The sequence below is a fragment of the Thunnus maccoyii genome, chromosome 21, assembly GCF_910596095.1.
Source record: "Thunnus maccoyii chromosome 21, fThuMac1.1, whole genome shotgun sequence".
NCBI lineage: Eukaryota > Metazoa > Chordata > Actinopteri > Scombriformes > Scombridae > Thunnus > Thunnus maccoyii.
In genome coordinates this window covers 20,452,080-20,473,687 of record NC_056553.1, presented here as the reverse complement: position 1 = coordinate 20,473,687, position 21,608 = coordinate 20,452,080, and the positions used below count along the sequence as shown (strand labels likewise).

Sequence of the window (21,608 nt, the reverse complement as noted above, 5' to 3'; positions counted from 1 at the left end):
TCTGAAGGAAATAAATTGAATGCTGTGGAGGGGAAGAAGACAGAGGGAGAAAAGAGGCAAGGGGGACCGTGTGTTATTGTGAAGTAACCTTTTAAGTCGGAATTAAATATTTTGTCAGCAGTGTGTGGCTCTGAGCTGCCCCCCCCCCCTCCTCCACCCTCACCGCCCACACCCCTCCGCCGTGCCTGAAGGGGGCTGGAGGTTAAACGGCTGTCTGCATTGTCACGAGGATGCTCTCAGCCGACCGGGCCACCTTCTGCTGTGTGTCACAACTGGTGACCGAGAGACGCCTGGCTGCTTTTTCTTTTTTTTATCTTTTTTTTTTTCCCTTTAACCTCACCTACAGCTGTCATTGCTTTGACTGTCGGGCCATTACACGCACTTGTCTCCAGGGCGCAATTGATGTGCCGCTGGCTGTCAAAGCTCAAAAGCCTCCAACACGCCACCTGATTGCCAAGCATCCTTTATGCCGCATAAATCTTTCATTAACCACCAATCTATCATTAATTATCGGCTCCTGGCATTTATGGAGAGGTGGGGAGATTGATAATGGGGGAGGTGGGGGGGGATGGTTTTTTGGAGCCAGTTTTGACTGTTTAGGGAGCCAATTTATAATGACTCACAACAAGGATCCCTCTTAACTTTTATTTATAAGGGGAGCCCAGCTTGACACTCGTCAGAGGTGTTGTTCATCTGTCTAGCTAACCCGATAACGTTAGTGCTCGTGGCGGCTGGAAAACAGCTTTATCTTCATTCTGGGTGTCTCTCAGGGTCCGTCTCCATATGTTTTTGGACAGCTCGATGATCATCTCTCTTTAACTCCACGGGCTCCTCTTTTTCTCTCGGCTCCTTAAAAGAAACAAATGAATTCCCCTCTGAGGCGTAAGCCCTGAACCAACCGATATGAGCTTGTCTGTGCATGTGTGTGTGTGTGTGCGTGTGTGTGTGTGTGCGTTCCCCCGTCGACTTAAAGGTGAGGTAACGTATTTGCTTTTGATTCGGGGATAGTCGACAGCTCTTTTGCCCAGAAAGCCCTCTATTATCTGGCTTTGCATAGGATTAGCTGTCAGCTACCTGCTGCAGTAAACAAACAAATAGGATGAGCCCAATTATAAGGGCAGCATCCACGACATCCCTATGTTGCCGTAGCACTGAATAAAAGCAGGCCTCGTGCGAGTCTATAAATCATCAGGAAACCTTGGCCTAAATGTGCCAGCAGAAGAACTGTAACATCCCTCTAACCAGCCCTTCTCTCTTTACACCCTAATTCTCTCCCTCCATCCCGCTCTTGACACTATTTACAGCTCTTCAGATGCTTAAGCCACCAAAATATAGCGTTGTTTTATCTTTAGACAAGTCGATAAGGCAGCATATTGGTTTTCTGCTAAAAGCTACGGATTGTGCTGTATGTATTGACTCATCAGTCGGGCAGTTCAGACATACACAAACACCCAGAGTCCTCGGTCCGCTCACGATGTTTCATTTTCAGAGATTCACCTGGTCGAGAGAAAGATATTAAAAGTAAGAACAGGGATCAGACCTCGGATAACACAATGTAACAAGAACAGGGGGAGCGAGCGAGAGAAAGAGAGAGAGAGAGAGAGAGTAAGACAGGGAAACAGGAGTAGACGTGGAATGAACACCCCACCGGAGCGCTTTATCCTGCATTGTCACACTCTGTTATCCCAGCAGTCTACTTGATATTTAGTGACAAAGACTAGATCTGGGCTGCCTACCTATGGCTACTGCCCTCCCCTCTCTTCCTCTCGCCCTGCCACGCACAAGCAAGCCAAACAGAAATGCTTTCCCTACAAGCTGATGAAAGTGAGACACATCAGGTGAAATTTGCACCGCGCGAGGTCTCAAAGTCGAGCCGGGTTCAAAGTCAATGCCAGAGGAAGAGCAGGGGATTGGTGTATATACTGGGCTTGCAGACAGACAGACTGGTTACATTGGTCATTATTCCAGCTCATGTCACAGTGGAATGGGGGAACTCAGCAGGTTTCATTAAAACCCCAGAGTCGGATGGTTGGCTGTGCAGTTGTTCAGTCGACTGGTTTGTCTGTGGATTCTGGGAAGCACTGAATAGAGGGTTATTGGAGGTGGTTGACAGAAAATGACCTCTGTGTGTTTTGGCCCACAGAGGTTATAATATGTTGTTGCACCGAGGGCTCACAAAGGGACAACCTGGACTGCAGCTCGGTCTATCCGTTTATTATGAACTGAGCTGATGTAAACAGACCCATCCAGAGGCTCAGAAAACCAACAGACAACTGCCAGTCAAAATAACGCTCGGGTGACTGTCACTGGACTTTAACGTGAATGTTTTGCTCCTGGATGGTGATCTTTAAATAACATGTTTTAGTACATAATTTAACGCCGTAATAATTCCATCACAAATCATTCTCTTACAAAAGATCCATCTCCAAAGACTTTACTCTGTGTCAATCTGCAGGCAGCACGCTCCTGCAGCGCCAACTGGAGTGGAGCGTTCCTGTATTAACCCAGGGAAGACAAGTATTGAGCTTCCAGCAGAAAAGATACAATAGTAGAATTAGGATTCATGTAGCGTGGCTTTACAGGTACTCCTCCAAATGACTCCACGGAGCCCTTCAGGCTACTGTCAGCTGAAACCCTCACAGGAGACACACAGCTAATATGCCCTTGGTGTTTCACAGCAGTGAAGCAGATGGTTATGATATGGATTACACTGACAGTAAGTCAATAAGACCCAGATCCTGGGTTTGCACTGGATTAGTCAATTGTCTCTGGGCCCCCTTTTTATGATTCTTTTTTCTGATGGCTCACGCCTCTCTGCTCTTCAGCTCAATTTGAAGCTGAATTGCATCCTCTTCTACTACTGAAACATAATATTGGCTTAAAAAATAATAAAAACCAAGCTATGAAATGGTGCTCTGAGGAATTTGCCTCATGGTTGCTGCAGTTCTGGCTTGTCAAACCCGGGTAAACGGAGGTTGCTCATTCTGATGCTGCAAACTACCGGTCCTGCACACAGCGCCCTACACAAATCTCGTTTATTGCTCCCATGCCATATGTTACATGTCCATATGCTTTTACTCTGATATATGCACATAAACCAAGCTCGTAGACCAGCTTTGGTTACAATTAACCAATGCTCCATCCAACCAGGGTGCAGCAATTAAACACCATCCAATCAAATTTGTGTGACAACCAGACGCCTTTCATCACAGCAGGGATCCAGACGGCTCCTTACAGCCCACCTGCCCCGAGCGCTGTCTCAGCGATGGTCTGGAATAGCTAATTAGGCAGAGCTGCTTCTGCACATCCAGCATGGGACACTCACGCCAAACCAATACAGTAAAAATTCCACTTGATCTCATCATCAAGCCTCGCTGTTTTTTTTATGTGTCAGCATTCTCGCTTTTGATCCCTCGTCACCACAGACAGAGGCGAGAGAGAGAGGAAGAGGAACAGTTTAGGTTTGTTTAACAGACTTTCACTGGAGTTTGCAGGCGCCTGCTGTGCACATCACACCGCATGCTTTTCAACTCCAGTCCCATTCAGGGAGGAGGGGGGGGGCTGGATTGGGACAAGTGAATGTTTTTTTTTTTTGTTTTTTTTTGTGATCGTTGGACTCGTCTGCGCTCATCTGTTTACACCAGTTGTCATGTTGTTGAAAGAATATTCGTGAGGTGATCGACTGAACGCCTACACGGCTTTGAGCTGGAGGAAGAACACTTCAAAGGACATGTCTCAGCTGCGAGGCTCTTTGGTTACACTTTTGTTAAAAGCAATCCATTTTTAGCTATTATTCCAGGTTTTTTGTTAATGCAAAAACAGGTAGGAAGGGGGGTTGTTTTACCATGATGGAAATATATAAATAAATACAACAAAAACAGTGAGTTAAGTCGCCTCTTGCCAAGCTGCAAACAGCCGAACCTCCTCTCTGTCCTCATGTGTTTGGAGGCAAAATGTTGAGTACTCTCACAGCTGGAAAACAATACCACAACAAATAATGTATGAGGGGCCAGTGGAGAGTGAGCACACGGCAGCCAAAACATATAGGAATTATTCATTATACATGCACTATTCACTGAGTGTGTGAGCGAGATGAAGCTGGTTAATATGCAGTGTTTTCTACAAGTCAGGCAGGGCACCTCACCCCTGGTGCTAGAGAGAACCCTCTGAACCCACCTTTCTCTTTAGCTTTCACTTTCTATATTTCTTCAAAACCGCCCACATTCCTTCATAGTAAATAAATAAAAAACATTTCATCATCAGCATATATACTAGTCAGTAATGGCCAGGGACATAATAAATTTCAGCCCAGTAAAACAGCCAGCACACCGCTTTCTCTGTCTGCTTTCTTTAATGTCTGCCTTGATAGGCAAAAAGCATACATTGGGCCTCAAACTGAAGAGCTCATCAGTCATGACATACCATTAGCGTTCAAAAGGCCAATTACAAAAACCTACAAGGCACTCAGAGTGACTAAACGGCAGACTTCGATTAGAGCTTGACCTCACTGCGATTCGCGTGCACAGCTAAGCACCAAATAATAGATAGAAGATCTTTAACATAATTACGCCTTAATGGACGGCGAAGCCACACTGTCAAAAATTGATATGCAGGCCTCGGCAGCGTTTAAGGGGAGATGGTAGAGAACATTTATCTCGATGCCAAAGAGATACTGAAAGAGAGGGAACAGATGGAGGAGTGACATGCTGGGATGTGGATGGCTGGCACCACCCACTGTAAGATCATCTCCCATCAAGCCATTCTGAGGCAAGTGCTATCCAGTCTAATTGCAGTGAAAATATCCCCACCAACCCTTTTATATTTAATCATATCCCTGCTACTCTGTTGACAAAGCCAGATGAACATCATTTCCACTGCTGTTGTTTTTTAGCGGCCATATTAGCGGCGATGTTGACCAATTCCTCCAAGGTGACCGCCAATAACTGTGGTCAGCTCCAGTCTGCTGCATTGAGCAAAGACTTTTTGTGAAGTCAGCCCCATTAAGTCAGGGATAATTGTGTGTGTGTTCTCCATGGTGAATATTTGATCTGCTGTTTGCCCTTTGCCAGCCACACAGTGCAGAATAATGGCTCTCTTTGAGCAGCGCGAGGCAAAACCTTGGGCTCCCTCGACCCAGTAAGAGGCCAACCCAATTACTCCATCAATTATTAATTCATTGTAAAGGCCGTCCTTTCGCTCCATTATCTACACCAGTCTGAGCATGGCAATGTCATGAGTGTTAACAGGGCCTTCGGGTCAAAAACCACCCAGACACAGATGAACACTATACACACTGCAGACGACACGTCAGAGTCTTCTTACAATCAGAAATGGTAAGAAATCAGACTGTTTGTGTTTAATTAATGAGGCCTGTGAAAGTGTAATATTTGAAAATGGGGTAGTGGTGTATTCTAAGGGGTGAAAATTAGCATTTCATTGTCTGGGGAAGTCTAGACAGATATAAATATTTAAAAAATATATATATATATATATGCCTACCTTTCGCAGCTTTAGAAAGAACAATTACGGGATTAGCTAGCAATCATAGCTAACATAGACCAGTCAGCTAGATTGTTACCTACCTAGCTAGTAGCACAAGAATTACCCTCAAATGTAAACCTTCATCTCTCTGGATTCTTGACATCCATTTGTTCCTAACGCTGAAGCCATGAAAAAAATGTGTGCACATATTCTGACGTTTAGAGGGTGGCAAGTAATACGTTAGCTGTTTTCACTGGCTGGAATTTCCCTGTCCGCTCGTGGCATACTGCTGCATTCATGCAATGCTAGCAGAACAGGAAGAACTAGAAAACCTCCAGTTATTAGTTATGTTAGTTATGTAGTCACACCATTTAGGGAGCCTAAATTAGCTACTTTATTGTGACATTTCATAACCTGAAACCAGATATCTTAAATTAGCTGGATAGACTGAATAAGTGTTAATAGAAATTTCCGAAATTTCCAGTATCAACTACTTGGAATTACAAATAGGAGGCTGATGCTAATATGTTTCCCACTCGGTTGCTGGTGCAGTCTGAACAACGTGACGTGTACAGCCACTTGTTCAATATCCGTAACAGTCTTTTGTAACAGATTCTTATTCATATAGTTCTATATATGCCTCACATGTAATACAGGCGTAGAGGAAGCAGTCTATCATTGTCAGAGTCCCTTATTGAAGTGAACCGCAGTAGCGCATGTGGTCACAAGCAGATCAATCCATTTGAACCATGACCAGCGGTGGGTTTGTGGTCCTGTGTGGTTACATGTCAGTGCGGGTGGAGCTGTAGCTAATGTTGAATGTGTCGTCTGGTTTGACCTTTAGCTAATGGTGCTGGCACTCCTTAGCAAAGGTCACACTCTACATTTCAACCAGTCACTGCTCATTGCATTAACTGTCTGCCCACCGGTGACCGAATGAAACCAACCTCACCAAAGATCAAAATACAGTATGTAGTGTTTGGGGCCATTCCACAAATAATAATGTGCTCCATGTGTGATGAGGTGATGGTGATAATCAGTTTCATGGTGAATTAGATTGCCCGGCATGACATGACCTTTACAGACCCTGAAATGTGCGTGTGCTAGGTCTAGGTTATATTACAACATCAATATTTATGATAATAACATCTAAGTGTGTTATTACCCTCCTCATCGGAAACAGACCACCTGCATTTTTAGTGTGCTGTCACAACTAGAGTGATATAGTTTGGGCATGAAAGATTAAACCAACAGTTTTTCACAGATTACAACAAAAGCAGATTTTCAATTACAAAGCCAAGCTATTCAGTCTACTTTGGTAAATTATAAATTGCCAAGGCTGTCTTCATTAAATCATATTATTAGTCATATTAGCATTAAGTGCATAATTGAAAATGATTATCTGTAATTATTCACATAAATTACATTTAGGCCACTGATCACTGAAGAAAAAGAACACAAGGAAATGTCTGTGGTGTATTTTTCATGCCTCTAAATCGACTGTCCCGTTTAGAAAAACATCCCCCAAACAAAGTTAGCATTAATATTCTATTCCCACAATTCCCGTCTGCTGAAGAAAACTCTTCTCAAAGTTTTTTCACGTCTGTTGACAGTGTAATACATTATTATGTTCCAGTGTCATCACATTGCTGTGGAAAAGCTGGAGCTCGGGCAATTATGAAGAAGTGTGAGCACAATGCTGTTAGGACTTAACAGCTTAAATACTAAATGTTATTTTTACTATTATTAATTCTCATGCAGTGTAAAAAATGAGGGCGTAAGTAGCATAAATGGTATTAACACACAGACCTAATGTATTACATGACTATATTGATGGTGAAGATGGTGCCAGTAACAACAGGAACAAAGATATGTAGAAAAATGACTGCTTTTACCGCAGATACAGAGACCTACACATCTCTTTCAAGTTGTTTCTGCTCATTGGAAAACAGGAGAAGGGGCATTTTCATGCAGTGTGTCAGATTGTCATGGCAACATGGGAAAAGAAAAAGAAAAAGGCAACATGTTTGAGAAAAAAAAAAAAAAATGTTCCAGATCTTTTTGTGGACTTGGTGAGGTAGTGGAACAGCCTGCCAGCCACCGGTGCAAGAGACAAAACCGAAACAAAGTGTGTGAGCGTGTGTGTGTGTGTGTGTGTGCGTGTGTGTTTGTATGTGGGTGTGTGCGTGCATGTGTGCACGTGTGTGTGTGTGAGTGTGTGCTTGAAACTGCTGACTGGAAAAATGTGGGTTTCTTCAAGAGCTCACAAAGCCATGAAAGCATGTGATGAAAGAGTCTGGTGAATGTGGGCACACATGCCCACACACACACACAGACACACACACATAAACACACACACACAGTGGGACACATTCACAAATGCACACTCACTGAAAGCTGTCACAGCAGATGGAGCCACTTAAATTTTGCTACAAGTACCTGCCTGGAATAGAAGAACTGTTGGAAATCTGTGAATCGGTGATGTGTGTTCTTGGATTATATTACAGTTATTATAAAAATAATTAAAAATGAAGTCTTGCTTTATACATGGATTTAAAAGCTTTAAGTAGCCTGAACAAAACTATGAAAATGTGTTTTTGTATAGTCACTAACTATTCGGTTACTCTCATCTATTAAAGCATATTCATCAGCACCTTTTGTTGCGATTATTTTAATTCAGACAAAAAAAAAAGAAAGAAAGCACAGTCGTGTATTTATATTTAGACACCTTGGGCTGTCAACTGAATGTTCCACTGTGATGGGTGGGCTGAGAGTACCACTTTACATAAAAGCCCTGAGAATCCAGTGACTGGCATGTTGCTGCACAAGAACCATTTTTAATAATCAAATTCCCCTGTGGCTTTACTAAGAAAAATGTGTGCTTGTGTGTGTGTGTGTGTGTGCTTGTGTGTGTGTGTGAGACCGTGTGTCTGTTGGTTCCTGTTCTCATTAGGATCTACACTACAGCGCCCTGCTTCAATGTTGTTTCCTGTATAGCCCATTACTGCTACCTGCCCCGGGGTTGGAAGTCGAAGCCTGAGACAAACAGCGAGCCGTGTGCAGTAAAATGCACCCGGGAGATTAGCGTGGCGAGGAAATCGGGGTGTGTAAGAGGGGTGAACTTAAGGTTGAGTCAACCTGAGGCCACAATGGGCTGTTGTGGAAAGACGATTTCCAGCTTGGCTTTTAGTGTGGAGGCTAAGGGACAAAAAGGTGGGGGAGGGGGGGAGTTATGGTAGAAAGGCGGAACAGTTTATGTGATTTAATTCAGAAAATGCAGAAATATATTAATAAAAAACCCAGCCCGTCCTCACACAAGAAAGAAAAATATAAGTCTAAAATTCAGGCTGGCAAAAACCACCTATTGTTATGTTTACACCATCTAGCGGCTGTAGTGATTGTAACCCGGGGAAGTGACGCAGTTGACGTGATGTCAGTATACGGTAACTTGATAAGATGACTTTGTCTTATTAGAAGGAAGCGGGTTGGGTGGATGATTAGATAGTGAGATGGCTGAAAGTGGACTTTGCTGCAGGAGACAGCTGTTCACTTCCTTTTTTTTTTTATTGTAATGCTGTGGTGTTTACTGTTGCCATGACGATGAAGGTTGCATACCTTTAAGGAAGTATAAACCACTTTTCAAGTGATCATTTTAACCCAGACCATGATCTTTCCCTAACCCTTACCAAGTGTTTTTACCAAGGGTGTTTTTACCACAGCGTTGTCACACCATAAAACATTATTATTTTTAATAGTGATTTATAACGGCTTCGGAAAGCAGCATATTACAGTCCTGTGCGTCGCTCTGGAGGTCATCTGGTTGATCTTACTACAACTGCTAGATGGTGTATAACTATAGGTAGTTTTTTGTCAGCTGAATTTTAGAGGTATACTGTTATTTAATTATGAGAACGTGTTAGAAAAAATCATATAACTGACCACAGAGGACAGCACAAAAAAGTATTTCCACCTTATTTCCTTAAAAAAGTGTCATACAAAACATTCACTATAAGAATACAACTAAAACGTGCAAACACAGGACACATTTTGTTGTTAATGTCAGTTTTTATAAGACAAAGGTCAATAACTCAGGTGTCTAAAGGTTGTTTTTTTTTAAATTTCATTTGAAGGTAAAGCAAATGTTTACCTTGTGCGTTATTCATGTGAATGTGACCCTAACAACTATTAGTTGTAGCTACCTAGCAACATACATCCTACACATCAACCATGTGTTCTGTCTAATTTTTGATTTCAGATGAGGATGGGTTTTTTTTTTCCATCCAAGCTGACTGAATAATAATTTTAAAAAAGCGGGGGAAGTTTCAGTGTAGTTGTAACAAACTTAAATGTCATTTGTCTGTCATATCAATCACTGTGTGTTGAGCCTATCCAAGTCAGCGCCCTGTCAATATCTATCACACTAATTGGAGAAGAGGATTGGCAGATTCATTTGAATACAACCTAACTTTTTGCTGGGTGGTCCAAAAAGTAGACCAAATTATCACACAAGTCAAAACCTTTTTTACCTCCCAAATTGCAGACTCTGACCTTTCTAAAAAAAAAAAAAAAACTCACCAGGTACTCCAGCTTTTCCTTTTATTTTTCTCTCCAATGTCTCCTCTTTTATCCTCTGGTGTCTGTATGTTTATGAAGTGGAGTCATACAACCTCAGGACAACCTTGAATATTTTGCTACCTTTTTGATCTTCACCTCAATTTTTTTTTGTCTGTTTGTGTCTTTGAATTGACTTAAAAAGTTCAAGTAATGCTTGCAAGGTTTTGAGAATTGTTTTTGAGAAGAGTAGCATAGTAGCATTTCTAATTCTGCAAACATGTATGTCCATAGTAATGCATTGTATTTCATAGATGTGAAAACTATAATCATGATAATTAATAAGCATCCAAATTCTCAACTGACTGCTCACTACAGAGTAAACTATTGTGTCTATTATATAATGAAGGAGTAAATGAGGGAGTGATTACAGCCAGCGTGGTAAGACAGAGAAGAGGTTCATTTAGAAAGAAACATCAGCACATATCTGCACTGACTCATGACATTCTGCTCTCAACCAAACAAGCAATACTTTCCTTCAGTGTGATTATGAGAAGGCCGGTCTGTCTGTCTTGCGTGACTCAACTCATACTATGTCTGTGTTGTGCCGGTTGCAATTTAGCAGGTGTTGGTGGGGACGGCTCACACTGATACTGTCAGTCACCATGTTTTCCAATTACCATAGCCTGCACACCAACACGATTGCCTGATTGGCAGTGTTATTTCCGTGGCAATTATTATGATTCTGATTATGTCAATCATTTCACTGTCTGCTCCATGTGGCATCAAATAACAGTAGCTGGAGCCTCTTGCTTTTTTTATTGCTCCTCATGTGTCTGATGGCTTTTTGAGGTATATTCTCTTTTTTTTTTTTTTTTTTTTTTTTACAGTAGAAAAACTTTTTAAAAATTCATGTTCTGCTCGCCTCTAGCACTATTACCTTTGAGCTCCGTAGCTCATTCTAAATTACTAACGGCCTGTATATGGTCCCCATAATGATCATTTTCGCTCTGTGTCAGTAATAATTGCAAGGTTAGTTCTATTTTAGTGCAAGCTCAGGGCTTCTGGTTTTATCTTGCTACTTCTTGTATTATTCATGTCATCCTCGTGTCTTTGACTTTTCCTACAGCACCCTCCATTTAAACCGCAATTACTACTATTACCTCTTCCACGCTCCTCCGGTAAAAAAAGAAAGCCATTTTCTTCATTATCATCGTCATCGCCAACCACCACCATCATCATCTATTTACTACATGATTCAATTAGTGAGCCATCAGATAAAAGGTCACGGCTGTAATCAGTCCTTTGACAACATGTTTTTTTCCTCTTTTTTTTTTCTTTCTTTGCACCTCTCCATGTGTCTGGCTTTACATTTAAGGATGGCTGATGACCTGGCTTTCCCATTAGGGCGACTCGGGCGCCTGCACTTTTGAACTAACGCAGTATCCACAGCAACAAATGTGTTCGGCGCCACTAGCGAGGCCTTCCAGCGATGTGTAGTTTATTGAGAATCAGAGGGAATGCAGATTGGCAAGGCTTCATTCACAACACATCTCAGATGACATTTTATCAGAACCGTGTTCCCTGATTACATTTACGCTCCTCAATCTTACAAATAGCGCGGACTGACTCAAGCCTGCTGCAAATGACGTGCAATATTCAAGCTCATGTCAGCACTCCGGGCTGCAGTCAATTTAGGTGTACATGCTAATGTGCTCAGTGATGGCCGTTTTATCTTGTGTTCTGTATCTGCTGAATCGCACAACGCTTTAAACTAACTGAAACACCCACACTGCTATCTAAAGATGTTTGCAGTACTCAGGTGTGGTTGGATTTCTTTTTAACTATTAGTAACCCGATCCTGGTCACACACCTCACATTCAAAGTTACATGCTGCAGTGCAGCTTGCACAACTATTCCAATGATGTTGCCTGCCCCAGACACGTTTTAGTAGATCTGAGACCATGCAGTCCTCAGTCATGCAGGTGTTTACTAAGAGGTTCAGTGTCTTCACCTCGTTGTGAGCTGTTTTTTTTTATACACTATAGTTTTTAAAGAAATGTGATTTTATTGTAGCATTAATTGCCTTCTGTGGATGGCAAAGTTGTGGTCAGTCAGTCCACCGCTTTGGTCCAGTTTGAAATATCTCAACAACTATTGGATGGATTGAAATTTGATACAGATATCCACAGTGCCCAGAGGATGAATTCTAATAGCTTTGGTGATCCCCTGACTGACATCCTGTTAGTGCCACCAGCAGTTCAAAGTTGAAATATCTCAACATCTAATAAATAAATTGGGACAAAATCTAGTACAGACGTTCATGGTGTCTAGACGTTGTGTCCTCCTGACTTTACTGATCCCCTCTGACTTCTCCTCTAGTGCCACCAGATGTTAAGATGGTGAACATAAAACAAAATAGAAATATCCACTGACACCTTTAAGACAAAACTCAAGATGTAAATGTTTTCAATGGCCTTTGGTTGCTTTTAGTGGTTTTAGTATTGATTTTTCTTATAAATTGATCTTACAAGTTTTATTTTGTTTTCTGTTTTACAGTTGTGCACATATTCTGATATTGCCTTGTATTTTATCATCACCAGTCAGTGTTGTTATTGGTGCCTTTTTACCACTGATGTCATTTCAATCGCTACTGTTGTGCCTCTCACTATAATTTGCACAGCACTTTGGTCAACAAATGTGCTATATAAATAAACTGGACTTGACTTGACTTAACAAGGTAACACCTTGCCGTGCCAAAGTACGGCCTCACAGAGCTGCCGGCGTGGCTGCACAGACTCTGCCTACGGTGAAACAGACAAGCTCACAAGCACACTGGCCTTGATCAATCAATATAGATACTGTTAATAAGTTGAGAACATATGAACAGCAGGAGATTCGTGTGATTTAAACAGCTGTCTGTGGAGATTACACTTCACTAAATGCCCAGGAGCAGAAAGAAATAGACTCGGAGCGTAAAAAAAAAAAAAACGTGGGGGGTCCCGAGGTGACGCGCGTGTCTCAGAGTCTGTGTGGACTGATACATTTGATAAAATGGAAATGTATCTGTTTCATCAGATGCACAAGTGAAGGATGTAAAAAAATTCTTCTGAAAACGCTTTCTAGATTTTTGCCTTTTACTTGTGGTCCAGTTCACACTGACTTTTTACAAATGAACCAAGAGGAGTAAACATGAAGTTATACAACTCACTGACTGGACAGTTTCGGCCACTGTCACCCTGCATCATCAGCACTACAGGGACCCACATAGAGAAACCAAAGTCTGATGACAGCGGCTCATGCAGCAGCTTATCATTTCTTAAGTGTTCATTTATGTTCTCCGGTGTTAAAAAGAGCCGTTGTGAGTATTGTTGGACTGCAAATCGACCGCATGTTCTGAATACTGACAGACAGGTAGAGATGGTTCAACTGACCAAAAGAACTGCACCACGGTTTGTTTTTACAGAACCAAACAGGTTAGTTATGAAAGCAGCCTTAGTCTTGTTAGGGGACAGCTTCCATGTCTTACTCAAAGGCACTCCAGCTGTTGTTAATGACCTTAACAACAGCATAACCTTAACTTAAGGTTATAAGCCTGCTTCCACAAGCTTCAGCATATACTGTAATAATCTTCTTATTAGCTATTAATACCATGCATTTGACTGCAGGACTCTTTCACTCATCAGCTTTGAAAGGTAAAACCTCGGGTAAAGTTTTTTTTTTATTGTGTTATAAGTTAATCAGCCTAATACACTTATTTGAAGTGTAATACAACTGACATACTCACCGACAGTGACCTATATCTGAATGAAAGCTGACAGACTGCACCCTCTAACGCACCCACATGAACACACACACACACACACATGCACACACACACACACTGTAATCACCTTAAACATCAACATCTTATCTTTCCTGAACTCACATACTGTACGCCTGCCTGATCAAAGAGGAAAACAGCAGACATCAGTGTGTGCGCGGAAGTGTGTGTGTGTGTGTGCGAGTCCATCTCAGCAGCTGCTCTGTCAGCACACTCCCAGTCCGAGGGAGGGGGTCCACACAGCATGGCTAAAGAACTCATCAACAACCCCAGGCACTGTGCTTGGTGTGTGGGATGATGTGCTGCAGACTCAGCCTCTCAGCCCAGAACCCCCCCCACCCCCCTCCTCCCTTCCCCCCTCCCCGACTCCTAACACCACCACCCCCACCAACAACACATACACACATCATCATGGACCCGGCTGTACACACATTAACATGCTTACTGTCTGCATTCATCCAGCAAATATGCTTGTTACCCACGAGGACGGGTATTTTCTAACGGGGGTTAAGATTCAAGAGTGCGGGAGCTTGTTATGAGAAACTAGAATTTGATTTGTTATGAATGCAAAGCACACAGCTAAAAAGCTCTTGGGGTATTTAGTCTCTGGCTATAGGCTTAATGAGTTCGTATGTGTGTGTGCGCTTGTGCATGCCTGATGCGCCGCTTTAATGTGTGTGATGCATGCGTGTGTGTGTGTGTGTGTCAGCATTTGTGCGAACGCATGTGTGTTTGTTTTGCACTTGTCAAAGAGGAGAGCTCTCTGGAAGTGTAATACACTTGTGTGATGGCTAGTGGCTGGAGGCAGTAGGTCTAATACACTCTCCGAGGCTAATTCCATGCTAACGAGTCAACGATGCCACATGCTTGTCCTTGCCCACAGCCCAGTGGGCCAGTCTCAAAGCAAACCAATTAGCCAGGCTCACTCTGGGTCTGTCAACCTCGGCCCCCCCCCCTCCCCCTCCACCACCCCTCCCCCCGAAAACTCCCTCTAAACTTTTTTTTTTTCTCCTCTCTCTTCCCTTCTCTTGGAGGCTTTTGAATGAAGGAGGTCCGTGAGGAGTGTAAAGGGGCCGCGCATTAATAAGCCTGTATCATTGACATGAAAGACGTCTAGCATGAAACATCAAATACACAAGGCTAAGCTGCCTTGCCAATTAGCTAAAATAGCTATTTAGTGACAAATCTTCTAACCCGCGAATGAAACCACGTCAAATGTACAAGTGAAGACATGAATACAGTTTTAATGGACGCATTAGCACGCTAAGGGATGCTTTGTGAAAACTTTCTTCGCTCTATCGCTGCGAGAGTTCGAGGGAAGCTGCAAACACCAAGGTGTCAAGACTGGCTAAGTGAACTGACTTGACACTGTGCAGTATTGCAGCAGTTCCACTGTGGGAGTAGCTAATTGGATGGTAATTAATGGAATGGAGGCCGATAAATACCTTTGTGAGCCGGCTTGTCAAGGACACGGAGGTGATGGGAGGGAGTCGGCAGAATGAGAGCGAGGGAGTGGAGAGAGAGACGGAGAGAAAGCTACAGGACAGACACCTTTTCTTCATTGTGACAGCTAATCCTCATCCCTTCATCCCTCTCCTCAATTCCTAAATGAAAGTACCCCTCCCTCATCACTCCTCTCTCTTCCTCCCCTTATCAGGCCCCCTGCCTATTCTCCCCTGCCCCAACTTCACTTGTTTCCATGGAAACACAGGATAAAAAGAGTTACTCCTAGATTAAATCAAAGATTTTGAAGTGCCGAAAATATTACAAGCTCTTTTGAATCGTGTTCCTTGAGTTCAGGATGATACTCTATTTTCTCCTTCCAGATACGGCATGTGTGCCCCTTTCTTCACTGTAAGAAAAAAGGCAGCAGCACAGCTATTCACTCACTGACGCAAACAATAAGACCTGTCTGTCTCTATGGGACCAATGAATGCCTCGTGAGTTGACAGTTTTTCTTTTCTTCCTGTCTTTTTTTTTTCTTCTTTCTCTGTATTTCAAGGCTTTGTTGGTGTCCCACAAATCTGCTTAACCAATCTGTCAGCTGCAGAAGGCTTCATCGTGGAGGTCCAGTACGGGGGAAGAATTTCGGTGCATAATTTAATATCCAGGGCTAGAAAAGGAACAATATCTTTAAAAAACAACATTGATGTGATGTAGGATAATGCAGCGAATAATCTGATAAGATAGCTTTGTCTCCCAAACAAAGGTTACTACAGTGAGGCAGTAAACTGTGTTGTCTTTAGCAGCTCTCTTTGATCCTGATTACCACGTCACTGCACTACAATGTGTAGCTCCAAGCGTCAGCTCAGTTAGCTTAAACAAACAGTGGCTTCTTGCTTTGGTGCCCAGCTTACTAGCCAGCAGGCAAATGAGAAAAGCAAATGACTTAACTTGCTACTTTCCGCCAACACCAGTGTCTGAGATGATTGCAAGCGTGCAAATAAATGTGTCAGACAGCGACAGTTACATAATACTACACTTGCATAATGTTGTTTAAAGGTGAAATTATAATTCCCATCACTATTTATGTAAGGATATTTACACCATATAATAATACTGTCGCTATTGAGCAAATGGTTCCATAACAAGAGGATAAAACTGTTTTTGGAAACAGCATCCAAGATAGACTTTTGCTGGGTTTTGGCAGCAGTTGACTGACATCTGCTGAGAGACATCAGCTTCTGTGGTGTAACATTACTACTGACTGGAGCACAAGTAGCCTAGTTTGATACAAGATGTTATTTTCCCTTTTTCAACAAGCACATAGTGAGTTCAGCAAAGACCGTCTGTGTTCTACAAGGTTAAGTTTTTATTCCACTTTGAAAGTGTGAGCTAGTTAACCTACCAGGCTAACGTCAACACTAATTCCCACTAGACAATACTTTAACATCATGTTATTTCAACACCTTCTGAGTTGTTGGCAGCTCCTGCACAGCTGTGTTTGTCCCACATCATACAAAGAAGCTAGCTAGTGTTAGCTGTCTCTGTCTCACAGCTCTAGATACAGTATAATGACCAGACTGCCAAAACTCAAAGCAAAGTAAAAGTACTCGAATACAAGTCCTGCATGAAAATTCTACTTAAGTAAAAGTACATAAGTGTTAGCAGCATTTCATCCCTCTGAATGATATATTATTATATATGACATTAGATCATTAATACTGAAGCATCAGTGTTAGAGCAGCATGTTACTGTTGTAGCTGCTGGAGGTGGAGCTAGTTTACACTACTTTATATACAGTTAGCTAGTTTAGTCCTGTGGTTCCCAACCTAGGGGTCGGGCCCCTCCAAAGGGTCAGCAGATAAATGAGGAGGAGTTCTGATACACAAATCTGTTTTCAGTTTTTGGACTTTTTCTCTAATATTTGGTTTTTGGTGAAATAGTGGATCATTTATTGAAATGAAAGCATGTGAGAAGTTTCGAGGGGAAAAATCACTATTCTGAGGAGCTGTTAACAACTAATAGACATCTGAAATGTAGTGGAGTGGAACTATGAGGTACCATAAAATGGAAATACACAAGTAAAGTACAAATACCTCAAAGCTGTACAGTACTTGAGTAAATGTTAAAAACTTTCCACCACTGGTAGTCCTGTAACCTCAGCACACTGTAGGTTCCTCCTTGATTAGAATAATCACACTGAATAATGTATGAAGTCACAAAAACGCATGTTAAAACGAGGTGCTGAAACAGATTGAACTAAGCGACTGCTAACAATGTTCTCCCCCCAAATGGTTAACTAGACGTCTGAGGTGATATTACAAGCTATTTTTAGTGCCCACACAGATATTTGATCATTTGAATAACCAGCAGTACCAACACCAAAGTGCTACCAAAAATTCATGCCATATGGAGATGTAGAGGGTGCTGTACATTTTTGGTAATTACAATTTGTACCAAATAAGAACACAAAACAAACACGAAGGATATATAATGTACAGATTTTAATAATAACATTTAATAACATTTTAATAATAATTTTAGTCGGACTTTAACAGCCACAAACAGCAGTGAAGTTATTTGTTTTCTCCATGTTGTAAACAGCAAAGCCGTACGCACATTTAGCCGTTACGACCATGAGCTGACCTCCAATACGACCGCAAGAGAGTGCTACAGCACGTCACCTCGAACCTCTCCATGGAAACGACTGTCAGTTGTCCATTTCGCCCGGTGCAGACGAGTGTGTCCCTCCTTCACACATGACCGAGTCCTGAAGGAGATGAAAGTGCCAGTTACCTGACTGGGGGCAGGCATGTACGCATGTACAAGGACACACGTGTGCATGCTCTCTCTCACACACACACACACACACACACACACACACACACATACACCATAGAGAAAGTGGTGGCTTAATCCCAGGAGGGAAGTTGGAGTCTGACATCAGTCTTTACAACGGAAGCACGCTCCATCAGTCCACAAGGGGACCATTTGAGTAGAAGCAGTCTACCTTGCTCTCCGTCAAACTTGTCAGACCGCTCTGGTGAAATTTCTCTTCCCTCAACAATAAGTTTAATGGACGTTCAATTTTTTTCTCCTCGGATAGTATCCCCTCCAAGAGAAGAAATCATTGCTGTGTGAAAGATCTTCAATAATGGTGCGATTAAATGCTGCAGGACTTATACATTTTTTAATTCATACATTTTTTATGCATGTTAACAGGGTTGTATAACTTCTGTCCTCCTTCCTTGTGGCTCGATTGTACCCTGAGAGCAATAACACACTTCAGGGAGCGAGGATTTCGCAGATTGGGTTACATTATTCTGCCGATGCCACCCCATACTGTACAGTGGTGCAGAGCTACCACCCAACAGACTGTGATTTATGAGCTACACACTCACCGAATTACACCTAATGAATTGTATTGCTACCGACTGAATTTAACACCCCCCCCCTCTTCATTTTACTGCCTTTGTTTAACATGGGTTAACTGCCACAGGAATACCAATCAATGCTGAAATGGTTAATGAGTAAACGGTGTGAGATAGAGAATATGAGAGATTGATTCGCTCGTGCTCTAAGTGGGATTTATCGTGTGCGTTCTCACGCTGTGCCCAAAGATAAACCCCCGTGCTCTGTACTACTGTGTTTGTGGAGGTCTAGGTTCGTGTTACCGTATCCATATGTTCAATCTGTGGCCCAGGAGGGTGGCGTATAAACAGATCCCTCACATCTGTCTGCATGCCTCAGATCTGCCTCCACCTCTACCCTGTGACTGATTGGGTGGAATAAATTTAAGGTTTAGCACACACCTGCATGATGCATCAAACCACCGAATTCAGCCGCGCCGGAGGTCAGCGTTTTCCGTAAATATCCTCACTCTTGTTAACATGTCATGGCTTTTAAACGGCTCGACAAACAGCCCACCTGGGACTCATGGGGAAAGAGAAAGGTGGGAGGGGGAATACAAAAAAAAAAAAAAAAAAAAAAAACGGAACGCGGCCCATCCGCTCCAGTCGTTATTTTTACAAGTCTTTACGACTCAATTTAGCGGGTGGGAAATAAAACAAGCAGGGTGTCGAAGCTCCGGGGGCTGAGATGAGTTAGTGGGGCTCCCTGAGCTGTCAGAGAGCTCGCCGTGGCGGCATGGGGGTTGGGGATCAGAGAGGGAGGAAAAAGGAGGGATGAGGGGGTAGAGCCGCCCTAATCAAGCAAGTTTATTCAGATCAACGTCAGTCTTTAGCTGCGCTTTCACATCTCAGCAACAGTAAGACTGAGCGGTTAACCGAGGAAACCAGGGACTCGTCTCTAAACAGAGGCCTCACTTCGCCTTCCGGGTTATTTCACTTGAGTTATGTGTGTAAATTTAACATAGTGGAAATCTCTGCGTGCTTTAAATTTTCCAGTAGAATAAGACAGGCCTCCTTTAAGAAAAATGATTGACGTATTTTTTTTTTTTTTCTCGTTCTCATTGCATTCAGGTGGCTGAATTGGTACGCTCCACATGCTGTTCATATTGCGCTCTGATATTGGCTTTTTCCAGCATGCTCTGATAGTGCCGTGTGTTAATGGCACTGTCTACCCCTCAGAAAGGCCTCCTCTTCTTTCATTCTCCACTCTCTCTCTCTCTTTTTTCTCTCTCTCTCTCTCTCTCTCTCTCGCTGTTATTTCAGACCAATTGGGAGCGCACATGCCGGGAAGGGAGGAGAGGGTCGGTAATTAAAATTCTGTTCAGCATGACAACGCTGTTTCATGCCTCATTTTTTTTTCCACACGTGGGATGAATATGGGATAAGCGAGGAGACTTTAATAGGTAAATAGACACTGCTGGTATGTACTTAAAGTGCACACCGTGCTACCTCGAGCGCACAGGTGGAAAACAGACGCAAACCCTGCAAGCTTATCAGCAACACCCGCGCATATGTTATGTTCGGTAATGGCAGAGGCTTTAATGTTTAATGTGCGCTTAAAAAAGCTTTTTATTCAGTCTGTCCCTCACTTGTACTTATAGTTGTGTGTGTGTGTGTGTGTGTGTGTGTGTGTGTGTGTGTGTGCAGGACTACATGCATCTCTGCATGTGTGAGACAAGTGTACAGTCTTGCAATGCATGCTTGCATGTGCTGATTCTGTGATGTGTTTACTCATTGAAAGGGTGGTTGGAGGTTGAGGGAAGGGGTGGGGGGGGGGGCAACAGAGAGCCTCCTGGGATATCGTCCACAGGGCTTGTCAACTACTGTCACTCAGTCATCATCAGCCTCCCCCCCTCACCATCCCCATATCCCATACTCCCCTGCTCCGGTCCCCACCTGCAAAACAAAGACAGCGGCAGCTGCAGCAGCTGCATCCAAAGGGACCATCACTCCACCAGTATTTAACCTCTGCTACAGCTTCTTTCTGTCTCCCTCACTTTCCTTTGCTGTGCTATGTCTCTCTCTCTCTCCCTCTCTCTCTCTCTCTCTCTAACACCCCCCCCCTCCTCCTCCTCTCCTTCATCAAAGCATTTCTGGCTATTTTGTTTCCCAGCTCTACAGAGAGTTATTGCTCATGACAACGATCACGGTCGTTTATTTTCTCTCTGCAGCCCGGCCTCTGTATGCACGCCGGGCTAGTATTACCCTATGATATTCAAGCGCTCTCTATTAAATATGCATGAACCCTGGAGATGAAAATTAATTTTGGGAATGTTCTCTCCCTCTCTCTCTCCCTCTTTTTCCCCTCGCTCTCTCTTTGAATGTTCAAATATGCCTTCATCTGCCTTTGTGTCAAGCCGTGAATTCATTATTTCATTTGCCGGTGATGGTGTAACATAACACAATATGCGGGGGTACAGCAATGTTGCGATATTGATCTTGTTAAAGCAAGGGGCGACGAAAAAACAACTCCGGCCACAAAACACAACGTAGCAGGGAGCAAGTTTTCACGGATTCGCCAAGTTTTGAACAAGTTTGCCTTGAGCTCTTATCATTCATGAATATTTAGGGCCATAAAATGGAAAAATATTAAATTGAATTATGCATGTATGAAGCGATGGAAATCTGCAGTAGGACACTGCAGTTTTTCTTCTGTCTTTTTCTGCAGCATGATCTTCTAAGCAACTCATCCCTGGTTTCTGCTCATGATACATGCCCCGGTGACCTCCAGACTCCAGACAAGAGCATGTACGTGGGTGCTGATACACTGCTGTCCATTGTGCCGAGCAAATTACAGTACTCCTCGGTAAAAGAGTGAGTAGAAAAGCGAAGACATCAAAAGCATTGCAGACTCAAACAGCCTGGTTGAGCAGGTTGTGTAGGAGATGGAGCCGACACAA

At 42.9% G+C, this 21,608-nt stretch overlaps 1 protein-coding gene and 1 long non-coding RNA gene across 4 annotated transcripts in view; one reads left to right on the top strand and one right to left on the bottom strand.

Annotated features, from left to right (window-relative positions):
• adarb2 (adenosine deaminase RNA specific B2 (inactive)) overlaps positions 1-21,608 on the top strand; it is a 385,455-nt gene that overhangs the window by 32,947 nt on the left and 330,900 nt on the right. The window lies entirely within an intron of this gene.
• Positions 17,788-19,224, bottom strand: LOC121888529. The gene is made up of 2 exons (XR_006093262.1): positions 19,111-19,224; positions 17,788-18,068 (listed from the first exon to the last, which is right to left on the bottom strand). It is a non-coding gene; the product is annotated as an uncharacterized LOC121888529 (long non-coding RNA).